Source organism: Protopterus annectens, chromosome 8.part1 (assembly GCF_019279795.1).
Source record: "Protopterus annectens isolate FY-2018-M chromosome 8.part1, PAN1.0, whole genome shotgun sequence".
NCBI classification, from domain to species: domain Eukaryota; kingdom Metazoa; phylum Chordata; order Ceratodontiformes; family Protopteridae; genus Protopterus; species Protopterus annectens.
Window position 1 is genome coordinate 323,628,181 of NC_056742.1, and position 12,702 is coordinate 323,640,882.

At 40.2% G+C, this 12,702-nt stretch overlaps 1 protein-coding gene across 2 annotated transcripts in view; it reads right to left on the reverse strand.

Annotated features, from left to right (window-relative positions):
* The window catches only part of ZFHX3 (zinc finger homeobox 3), a 928,642-nt gene that overhangs the window by 739,434 nt on the left and 176,506 nt on the right, over positions 1–12,702 (reverse strand). The window lies entirely within an intron of this gene.

Below are 12,702 nucleotides of genomic sequence, written 5' to 3' on the forward strand. Positions count from 1 at the left end.
ATCCTATATAAAGGAACGATCCTCCTTTTACTACTACACATCCTATATAAAGGAACGATCCTCCTTTTACTACTACACATCCTATATAAAGGAACGATCCTCCTTTTACTACTACACATCCTATATAAAGGAACGAGCAAACAACGATTGTGGCTTCGACCATATTTGGCTATACCCATTCCACAAAAACGATTTACTCCTTCAGTGAGATATTTATCTCAAGTGGGGAAATCCAAAATATCTGCCCACTCTGACGTCAATGTGAGCATGAAGGGAGCTTTAATTGGCACCTCTGAAATCTACCACCATGCACTGGTCACCCGTCTGATGATTAGAAATGCATCTCCTTCTTGATAACTGATATATTTTATAGAGCCCTTAAAGCATGCAGTTTGGTCTATCCATTCTATCAATGATGCCAAATGGATTCAAGAGTCCACAGTTTTCCCAAACAAAAACTGATATCAACTACCACGTCACGGATGGAGCAACACACGTCAGTGCACACAGGAACAGATCCTCCCCTTTCTATATACCAGATGCAGACTTTTTCTGAAGCTAATCTCAAAAATTCTATCTGCTGTCTAGAAAATAAAACAGTAGTATTTGGGGGTCTTTTGGACGCAAAGTAAATATACTTACTCTCTACTCTTTACACATTTCCTTGATGAAGCTTTAGTGACAGCGGACATTCCAGGCATGGGGGGCTTCATCTTTTCCTTTTGTTTTTTATTATTAGGCAGTGGGGTCTTTTATATGAAGGCAGCTAGGTAGGCATTAGTTCACAAACAAAATTAAGCAAAGCTTCTTCAAGATCTCTATCCTAGAGGATGGTATGGGTAAATACTTAAGACAAAGAATAAACACTAAATCACAATATGTTTAGCTTGTTATGAGTGAATCTTGAATATCTTAAAAAAAGAGTGCATTATGGGATAGAGTGGAACATTTCATTCTGAAGCATACACTACAAAAAGCACAAGACTGCAGCTCTAGCCTCTCTGCTAACACCTACCCAAGCAGCATCTTTTTAAAATCATTGCACATTGACACGTCTTAAAAACACTACAGTTAAACCACTAAAAACCTAATGATTTGGGAGCTATAAACTTTTCCACATATGCCACATGTCACTAATACAACCACTGTACTTTATTTTCTTAGAAGCATGTAAAAAATGATATACATGTATAAATAAATACGACAAAGCGAAAATAATTTTCAGCAGCTTTAATGTTAGGTTGTTCTGCTTGGCACATGCACACATCACTACCTCAACATTTAAAAAAAAAAAAAAAAAAAAAGACACCTTTATTTCCATTTCTACTTACTAGGCAAAACGTACTATACTGTAATCCAGGAATATGAAACTGGTTGAATGATATGCTGAGAACCATAGAATGAGTGAAAGGCAATGGCCTTCAAACACTGAAAGATGCAGCTAATTCAGAACTTGCCCACATGGAATGCTAATCTGTAACAACAGAAGCTAACACTGCCAAAATCCTGAAAAACAACATATGATGAAAAGCACCCTAAAAGCTGACATTTTGCTATTCCTGTACCAAACACAGGTTGTTTAAAGTTAACAGGTACAGCTCGACGGATATATGAACTGTGAATCACACTCACAGGCATCAGAATGAAACTGATACCCCCATATGGTGGTCCAGTTACATGTTCTCAAACAAACATTAGGACTTACACACTACAAGGAAGTCCCTCTGAGCAAGGCAGGCCAGTGAGGAAGTGCCCCTAGTTCTCGGAGAACATAAGGGGTACCCAGGAAATTTAAAACCTAAAGTGAAAAGAAGAATACAGATATGTCTCTGCTGCTCTACGTGCAGTGCTTCACACCAAGCGTACCAGGTTGTACGGCACAAATGCCAATATTAGATGACGGGCAGCTCTCATTTTGGTAGAAAGGATATAAGTAGTAGTAAAGATAGAATGTTCCTACGGAAAGTTTATCAAAAGTGCTAAGATTGGGCTAAGAACACCTTTAACCAATGAGCCAAGGAGGAAACATCTCTTCTCCATCACATGAAACAAAAAATACATGTAAATTAAAAAAAAAAGCCTAAACCACTGACTGGCTCTTTTCTGGTTCTTTTTTGCAGAAAGTACATAACTACTACGAAAATATAACATCTGTTTAGAGATTTCATTTTGTGTGTTTTACTGCTTTGTTTGGAAGGCAAGAGGACTCCACAGTCAGCAACAGTCCTATAATGCACTCATCCTATAACTGCACAAAAAATGTCGCCGACAGAGAAAGATCACTCACTCTTACCAACTGTGCAGGTTACTAATATATTGGGGAACATACAGTTCATTTAAATATACTTCAGTAAGGAATTTAATTCCAAGCCAACAGAAAAAAATAGCAGAGATTCTAGGTGGAATTTCACTTGCTCATGAGTAGTCTCACAAACAGAACTGTGGTCTCAGGCATACTAAAGTGGGACTGTCCAGAGGCAGATCTGTTTGTTTCAGATCTCTCTCTCTGTGCACTGCTTCAGGCTGCGTCATTCTCTAGCAAAGGCAACAAAAACATTTTTCAATTCCTTGACGTTCTTCTGTATGCCCCCCACACACACACACACACTAATTAATAGCAAAAGTTCTTCTACAGATGAAAATAGAAAAAAACACAAGTCTAACTGCTCTATTCTGACCAAACAAAGTCTGTTTACTCGTCTAACTTGGACATCAGTAGCAGAACCTTTGGCACAACCTTCCTGCAAAAACCTTCTCTCACTCTCAGTTAGGGGGAAAAGCTCCAGCTCAACCCCACAACTCACAATCTAACTGAAAGAAGGAACTACAGTTAACCTAAAATGGTCATCTATTATCTAATGACAACTTGCCTATTCTATCTGATGGCCTGTCTATTCTAAGAGAATAAGAAATCCAAAACAGTAAACTACTAACTCTAGATAAGTTTTTTCAGTCTGGTGTAAAACAACGTCCATTAAGGAAAATATTTTTTCCATCCCAGATGCTACCTTCGCTACCTACTAACCATAAGCCACCCTCCCAGCAAAATGACCCATCCATTCCTCCTACTAGGGGAACATTCAGATGAGTGGGGCCTTCATTAAGGCAGTCATCATGGAATTTTTCTATTTAAGTACTTAACCAATGAGCATATCCCATGAACCTTTTCCTAGGAGGGCACACACCAGGCATATTGCAAGTGACAAAGGTCTGTAAACGACCCCATCCTAGGAAAATGTGATTATTTCTCCAGTCTCCCCTGGGGAATTCAGTGTAGTATGTGTGCTCCAGTCATGTGTTCGTCCCCTTACTCCTGAAAACGGTGAGCAGACACAGCCCTTTCCTTTTCTCCCTCTTCTGCCAATACGAACAAGCTCCTGAGCTGCTACACAAACATACGTGACCTGGGTCATACACAGGGCTTTATCCCTCTATGACAATGGAGCTGGCAGTCCCCTAAGTGTTACAGCATTTGATGTATGATTAATACAATGCATGCGTTCATAGTTATTTAAGTATACACCTTAGCCATTTCTGCCCGTCTGTCTCTAACCATGGAGTCTCCTTTAGCCAAAAACACTGTTCCAGAGGTTATCCTATTGAAAAACCTGTCAAATATCCAGTGTCTCTAGCTCAGAAATCTAAATTATTGTTCTAGTAGCTGCCTTTTTTATCCTCTGAACCAAACATGTATATTTAAGTAAACTGTTTCTAGTGGCCATTAAGTCTGCCAGAAGGATTTCTGAGTTTCAAGACCCTAACATGTAAGAAACCTTACACTGTTTTCCCCAAAAAAGTCTTTAAGAACAAATCCTTTCTTTATGCCTGCGGTCCTCTTCCGACTTTATCCCGATAAAACAAATACTCAAATATCAATTTTCTATCTGGAATAAGATAACAATGGTTAACAATACTGCAATGCTGTAGTCAATGGATGAATGCAGGGGATGTGAAGGACAAAACCCATTTGGAAGTAGGATTGTTTAGCTATTTGTTTATTTTACGAAGGAGAATCAGTGACATCCAGTAATTAAATAGACCCATTCTGATTCGCACTTGTTTCTGTTCTGGTAAGTACTACAAAAACACTGTGCAAATCAGGAAGATCTCATTCTACAAAGTCAGGAGCCACCTCTACAACTTTATTCCGGAACATTTCTTCCCAGAGTATTCATGAGGTCAGCACATAGTTATACAACTACTGATTTTTCTTATTGTTAAATATTACAATCTCTGTTTCGTGGTACTTCAGAGAATGCTAGAGTCCAACACCTTATGTACGCTATAAATTAAATGCCCATGTACTCTGACACTCATATAGGGTCACCCTCACTGATAATCTTTATGGCATACAGCTACACACAGTGCAACTATATCTTAACTGGCCATAACAGCAGATGTAAAAATTGTAGGATCATTGCTGGAAGACAAACTTCCTCAGGCCCTCCTACCACAGTGTGTGCATACCATGTCTTGTAACCACTATACATTTTATTGGACCTCTTGGTAATATGAATTTTGTGGGGGGGTTTTGGTAGAATGTTTATAGGAGTGACAGCAGGGATTAAATGTTAATACCTGCTTAGTTTTTTGAAGTCCAGCTGATGCACTTGCATCCAGCATCACTTTAATTACAATCATTGTTCTACTTTCACTTTGCATTTGTTGAACATTAAAAGAACCTCAAAATGTCTATTTGTAATACATTACTCTGTTAAAGAGGTCAAAATAATATTACAGCATGCAGACTGCACAGAAATGGCAGCACAACAAAATACTAAAGGTCCATTTCCTTCTGTAGTTATTATACTTACAACTCAACTAGCGCTGTTCAAAAGACACCAAAAGCTCTTTCTGCATACTATTCATTTTTAAATAATATTCATTGTTTTGTAGCTGTCAGCCATTTCTATAATCCATTGGTGGGGCTAGCTAGCCTGCACACATCGACTAGAACAATGAAATGCTAAGGGTGTGTTTAGACTCCAACATTGCTCATGATGCAGTTCTTTAATCTCCTGAATATTAGCACAAACACCAAACAAACTGAACAGTCTTAGCATATTTCCTTCCCCTTTTCCCAATGTAGCATAAACTGACAAGATTTGGGGTGAACTCACATCAAGGTGAAACAGGAACTGATCAAAAATAATGTAAATAAATGTATTTACATACTGTTGAACTAGCATGATGGGATATATCTTTCTGCTTTATGTTTGTAAAAAAAGATATTTATTGTAGTTATCTGCTAGTTATTATATGTTAAAACTAATGACGTACACAGACTTACTGGGAGACTGAACCAAATAATGTTTATGTACACGTGTCTGCAAGTTGGACACAGCTAGATAACATGGGGTGCTTGAAGGTCTTTGACTTGTCATTGTCTTTCTGTAGATGTAGGTAGGACATCTGGATTAAATCAGAAGTATGTGGACATCACTTGCCACTATGATGCTCAGAAGATGCATTCTGTTCCTGTGTTAACACAGCCTAAAAAAAACTTGCACAGACAAGACTAAAATATTAAAATTATAGTATCACAGTTTTACGAGCAAAAATGTGACCAAAACTCTCGCTGCTCAATAGTTAGTTTAGCTGACAAGTCACAACTGGAGCTGTTGCTCCACTAACTAGCCCAGTGTGGACTAATAAGTTCCCAGAGTTCTGTCACATCATCCTTCCCCTCCACTCACGGAGAAAGACAACATGACTGTGGCATAGCAAACTGTTCTGTTGACAGCTCAGTAGGGATTCGGGCTGACACGCAAAATTCTGGGCCAATTAAGGCCTGCACAAGCCCACTGGCAGATCAAAAAGACAGCCTAGCGCCATCAACCTTGGTTAGGTACTCTGACCCCCTTCTCAGACTCATCTTAATGTGCAGTTTTGGCCTTCATTAGCAGACAGACCACATCATTAAGTTCTTCTAGAAGCCCATGAGACAGGCAAGGCTACAGAGAACAATTAAAACCCAATCACATGTGACCCAAACACTCTGCCTTGTCCAGACAACCCTATGTCCCTACCCCAGTGTATATATAAAACCAATTGCTACCTGCAAAGATGGCATTATGCTAATGGAAATGAAAATATTGCTCCAGTTGTCTGTGCTTGCCTGTCATACTCAGGTGAGAGAGACTGACAAAGCCTTCATTAGCTGATTATAAAGCAGGGCTTCATAAAGCCAGGTGGCACACACAACACACTTAAAAGGCTTCTTTCCCTCTCACATAAATTTGTCTAAATTTTGTTTTCCTGAAATATTTTACTGAGAAATACGTTCACCACTAAGAGAGCATGGCAATTTCCAAATGCATCGACTGAAGGAGGTGAAAAAAGCTAAGTTATTTCTGCATAACACAATTAGAGTGAATAAGCAGATACCACGATAATTATACCACAGAAAGTATTGGCATTAGTTCTGTGTAATACAATGCAGCCAACAGGTAGTCTAAGAAGGGCGTGATAACAATTGCTATAGAGGTGCAAACGGAACAGACTGAAAATCTGTATAGTGAGTAGATACAGCACATCAAAAATGGGCAACATTACAAAGGAAGGTTTTAAAAAACTAAGTAAAGAATAGAACATAAAGAAGATTAGCGAGTACAAATCTTAGTTAAATGCAGGGGCCAATGCCCGTGGACAAAGAACAAAGAGATGCAAAGGAAAGAAAAGTCGCATGTACAGTCACAAAGTGGTAATCTGTAATAATTATACAGAGATGTGTCAAACAATAAAGGCACGTAAAGTAAAGCCATATTATAAACTCAAAGAAATATGAGCAGAAATCCAAGCCATTTCTTAGTTTACAGCTATAAAAAGACACCAGGGTTTCTATACTTTGGTGCAAGGCAACAGTTTGGCTGGCTTCATGCCTGACATGTTCTGTATTTCTGCATATTGTAATGCATGCCAGGATATTGTCTTCTTCAATGTTGGGATACTTGCTCCATTCTCTCCTGTGAGCAAATGTTTTTATTTACTTTTTTAATTTAAAATGTACTCAATATCACTCTTCCTCAATAAAGGTATTCAGAAACACAGCTTCAGTCAATTACAAGTTAAAAGACCCACATCTTCTCTCACTCCATCACTCATCTCTAAATATCAACAGATGTGCACAACTGTGTCACAAATCCACTACAGAACATACATCCAACACTCAAAATGCTTTTCAGCTCATTTATTATTCTACAAACTCTGAAAAGTATCCATATGCAAACTGCTGAGAGACACAATCTGCAAACAGCCCTCTCAGATCAGTGCTCTGCAATTAATATTTCAGTTCATAAAATAACTAAAATATTCCCGAATGCCTTTCATGGAGGTTGACCTTCCAGCTTTACCAATCCTCACCATTTAAATTTGTCTGTAAATGTTCTGTGTATCAATGCTAAGCTGTATATAGCGCAGAAAAAAACAATGAGAAACAGAGTGAAAAGTTGGAGTTACCCATAACAGTGAAGCCTGACTGAGTAATGGTCATAGATAAAGCCCAGACATTACTCTCGGACCAATAACAGCTTACTACTGTCATACAAACTTACTTAAAAAAAGTAACCAAGTTCCTTGCTGTAGTTGGTATATTCTTCGGGTATTGATTGCTCCATGCTTAAGTATGAAGTTGTCATTGTTCTAAACAATAAAGAGTGCAAATCTAATTTTTCATTCTTAAATATTGTGTTTAAGTATTTTATTTGATATACTTATGCTTATTTTTACAGACTGCTGCTGTGCTTAATGACAGTTTTGATCCGGAATGCGTGTGTCAAAATAACTGTAAGACAACTCTTTATAGCCTCAGCTTGCATGCTTGGTGGTTAAATGCAAAATCTGCAAAAAATAGAATACTGATGACCAATCAAATTCCTTATTCTTAACAGTATTATTATCACCTAGTATACAACACACTGTAATACATGCTGTATTCAAAGATACGGACACACCTCAGCTGTATGCAACCAAGAAATTAGGACATTTTAGATAACAGCATACCTTGAAATGTACCACTCTTGATACGCCCCAAAACACAAAAAAATGACTCCAACTACAACACTTATAAATGTGTTCATTTTCTATAATCAGGAGGAAAGCCTACATACATACACAATTTATACCAAAAGTAGCACAGAATGCTAACATTTACTCTAAATTAATATAACACACACACACACACACACACACATAAGTGTTTTGTGCAGACAAAGACAACAAACCAAATTCCACAGCTGTAAACTACAATGGGCAATAAGCTTATGAAAATGGCTAAAAACGCAGCAGTTCTGACCAGAAGCATTTTTTATTAATTTTCTTCTCACTCTATAAAAATATTCTGGGCAAAATCTAATTATAAACCAAATTAGCATCATTACTATCTCTGACAAAAGAATAGTTTAAGACGCTGCTTCATGTTTTACTGATTTACATTCAAACACTACCAATGTAGGATTATACAACCATGAAATGTGGAGTGATATTTTACTCCTGATTAGTGAAACCTGTATAAAATACACACATACAAGTTCTGGAATTGGTTCATCCAGATTATCTGACCACGCAAAAAATAAGAAAACCTGTGGGTTACTGAGTCTGCATAGGGAATCACTGCCTCCCTTTCAATAATGTTGCATGTTCCAATTGCCCCCAGGCACTCTAGGACCCCTCTTTTAAACTAAGGTTCATAGGTGTGTACTAGGCTAATGGCCCTGGTACCTTTACAAGCCTAGCCCATAGAGGTGCCCTGGCATCGTGCCGCCCAACGTTAGTTCCCAGTGCCTCTATCAAGTAGAGCCACTGGAGTGATCCCTGGGGTGAACTTTCTATTACCATCCACTCATCAAGATTTCTTTTGAAGAGGGACAGCGAAGTGCTCTGTTTGACATGTATGTGAAGTCTATTCCAGAGCACGGGCAGTCTTTGGGTGAGGAACCTGTCCCTCTAGCATGTTCTGTTGATTGTGGTAATGAGGTTGAGGTCTCTGGAGCATGTGGTGTGGAGGGATTTGGGTTTCTTTACATGTAGCATTTTTAACAGAGCTCGGTCAGACATGGCTTTGTAAGTCAAGTAGAGATCTCCTTCAAGTAGGCAATATGAGACAGAGAATAGCTGTAGTCTTTTGAGTCTGTCCGTATAGGACATGTGTTTAATGCCTAGGATCCTCTTTGTGAGATACTTCTGTGGCCTCTCCAACTGTTGTAGGTGTCTAGTGAGGTACATGCCAAATGCGGCATTATACTCGATGATTGGTCTAATGAGGGAAGAGTAGAGAGAGGCAATAATCTCTTTCTTCCTGGATGCAAAACCCTTGGTAATGAGATGTGCCCACATAGAAGGACTTTTTGACCACAGTGATAATGCGGTGGTCGAAGGAGAGGCTGCTGTCAACCTGCGTCCCCAGATCTCTTATAATGCCTTCAGTGTTCAGTGGGCTCCCATTAATGTAGTAATTAGTGGGAACAGAGATTTTACCAAAGGGGATGACGACTCATTTTTTTGGCATTAAGTTTAAGGCCATGATTTCGAAAGCAGTCATTGGTCTCAGTGAGGACTTTCTGTAGGATGTCTACATCACTTGGGAAGTTAATAATAGCTCCCAGCTTGCAGTTGTCTGCAAACTTGGTCAGCCAGAGTCCCTTTGTGTTGGCCTGGACTTCTGAGAAGTAGATGCCGAACAGGAGAGGACCCAGGACCATTCCCTGTGGGACTTCACTCGTGACTAGTCAGCAGTCTGACTTGGAGTTTGCTACTTTCACACTGTGTGTTCTATCTGTAAGCCAATTTGCAACCCACCTAATGATATAGGGGTTGATGGGGGATATAGGGGTTGTTTGGTGAGTTTATCAATAATTCCTGAGTGAGGAATGGTATCAAAGGCCTTGGCCAGATCGAGGTTGGCTATGTGCACTGCCTTACCTTCATCCACAGCCCTGGTGACTGACTCAAAGAAGTCAACCAGGTTGAACAGGCATGATCTCCCTTTCACAAAGCCCAACTGCATGGGATCCAGAGTTTGGAGATTTCCTAGATCTTTGTTAATCAGGTCCATAATGATGTGCTGCATAGCTTTGCATATCAGACTCGTCAGGCTAATGGGCGATAATTCCCAGGGTCTGTAGTCGCTCCCCCTTTATGGAGAGGGATGACTGTAGCAATGTGCCATTTGGTAGGGACAAAGCCTGAGGTGAGGTTGTGACTGAACAGGGCACACAGATGTGGTGCCAGTTCGCTTTGTAGTTCATGTAAAACACAGCCAGGGATATTATTGGGTCCCATGGAAGCTGTATTCTTGGCCTTGGACAATGCAGCTTTAACCTGTGCTGTAGAAATGCTGGGTGCCTGGCATTCTTCCGGTATTATGATTGGTCCTTTGGGGGGCAGAGAGGGGTAAAGTTGGCACTGAATTTGTCAGCCAGTATGTTGGCAACATCTATTGGCTCAGTACATAAGGTACCATTGTGCAATAACTCAGAGCAAATCTGGGTATTGCCGTGGAGGTTCTTGATGTAATTATAGAAGGCTTTGTGATTGTTTTTATTGTCTGCTGCAATTCTGCCTTCATAGCTGGCTTTAGAGGATTTGATGAAGAGTCTCAACATTTTTTTGAGGTTAATAAGGGAGTTTTTCCAGTCTTGAGATTTCACCTTTTTCTGCAACAGTTTTTTCCTTCTGTTGTAGAGTTTATTAATGGCAGGGGACCACCAAATTGGCTTCCCTTTTTTGGAGGAGAGCATCTTGGTTCTGTTGGGTATGGCTAGTTCCATGCATTTATGTACGTTTGTACAGATGGTGTATGATTTGGCAGTCATGCAGCTATTTTCCATTGGCATGGATGCTGTGAATTTAACCACCTCTGTTTTTAGGAGTCCAAAGTCAGCTTTGGAGAAGTTTTTCAAGGTGTTTACCTTTGCAGGAGGGTGTGGGTGAGATGTGGATTTTTATGGTGATTAGTTTATGGTCAGATCTGACCAGGGAGGGACTGACTATTGGTGTAGAGCAATGGTCGTCCATGTTAGTAATAACCAAGGAGGTTGCTTTCTCTAGTAGGGGTCAGAATGAGCTGGTCCAGGGCATTGGAACGGATGAATTCCAGGAAGCGTTGGGCCAGTGACTTGGTAGTTTTCTCAACTGATGGAGAGGTAGTTGAAGTCTTCCAGTATGAGAGTGTTGGGTTGGACCTTGATAGATTCCAGGGTGCTTAGGAACGTGGAGTGAGAGTCTAGGGACATGGTTGCAGACCTATAGCAGGTTATGACCTGGATCGCTGTCTTTCCCAATGAAGTATCTCAGATGCGTTATGCTGGGCTACTAGTCTGGACGTGTGCATATCCTTTATGAATACACAGACACCAACACCTTTGGAGCTTCAGTCCATGTTTTGGGGCTGAAAGTGTGACATTTCCTCTGGCAATACATTCTGGTATTCCAAGCATCCCACCTTCCATGAAAAGTACAGTTTTGTACCTACCATAAATGTAGATGTTCGAGTGTTCACACCGCTACAGTCATTACACTTGGGTTATCCTACCGTCAGGCAGTCCCGCAGTTGGCCAGAGTTCCAAAGTCTTGGTCCGGCGTTGGTTGCTGTCACTTCTTCCTTGACGTCAGTGTGCCAGGGGTATATAAGATTCATCCGACGCCATTTTCTTCAGTTTTTCTTGCCCCAGATGTCAGGTGCCCCCAAGTAGGTAGGCAAAACATATTGCTAATAAAAATATACATATAAAATAAAAAAAAAAAAACCAATACCTTCAGTTACAAGCAAATACACCACAAAGGTTGTATAGGATAGAAAGGTATAGATAAGTCCAGCTAGTTCAGAGGGGATGGAGGGAGGGTAACTGGACTGTAGCAGTGTGAACACTCAAACATTTACATTTATGGTAGGTACAAAACCGTACTATGTTCATCGTGTTACACTGCTGCAGTCATTACACTTGGGTAGAATCCCAAAGCTAAGGTTGGGTGGCTGGTCTATAAAGAGTTAGGATTGGCTATGAGGCCCTGCAGAACTGCAGTGGCAAATCCTGCTGTGGATTTAGAGTAAAGAAGCAGGTGGTAATGCTTGGTAAAGGTGTGCACTGAACTCCAAGTTGCAGCCTCCAAAATTTCCTTGGTAGGTACTCCTCTGAGAAAGGCTGTTGAAGTGGCTGTTGCCCTGATGGAATGTGGCCTAATGTTATTTGAGACTGATTTTCCATGTTGTGTGTAGCAGTAATGAACACAGTGTCCTATACATTTGGATATAGTCTGCTTTGAGATAGCCTTGCCCTGTGATCCTGCAGCATATGCTGCAAACAGTTGCTCAGTTTTTCTGAAAGCTTTTGTTTTGTCCAAGTAGAAGCGTAGCTGCCTGTGTATGTCCAAAGAATGCAGAAGTTTCTCCCCTTTATTCTGGGGGTTTGGATAAAAAGTTGGCAAATGGATGATTTGGTTAAGAGCCACACTAGATACCACCTTTGGCATAAAAGTAGGGTTTGTCCTTAAAGAAACCCTGTCCTGATGAAAAATTATAAAAGGTTCCACTGCCATTAATGCCTGTAATTCTGAGACTCTTCGTGCTGAAGTTACTGCCAGGAGCAGAGCTGTTTTTCATGATAGAAACTTTAGATTGGCTGTATTGGCTGGCTCAAAAGGTGGCAGGGTCAGTTTTTCCAAAATGAAATTGAGGTCCCAAGTTGGTGTTGGTGCTCTCTGGGG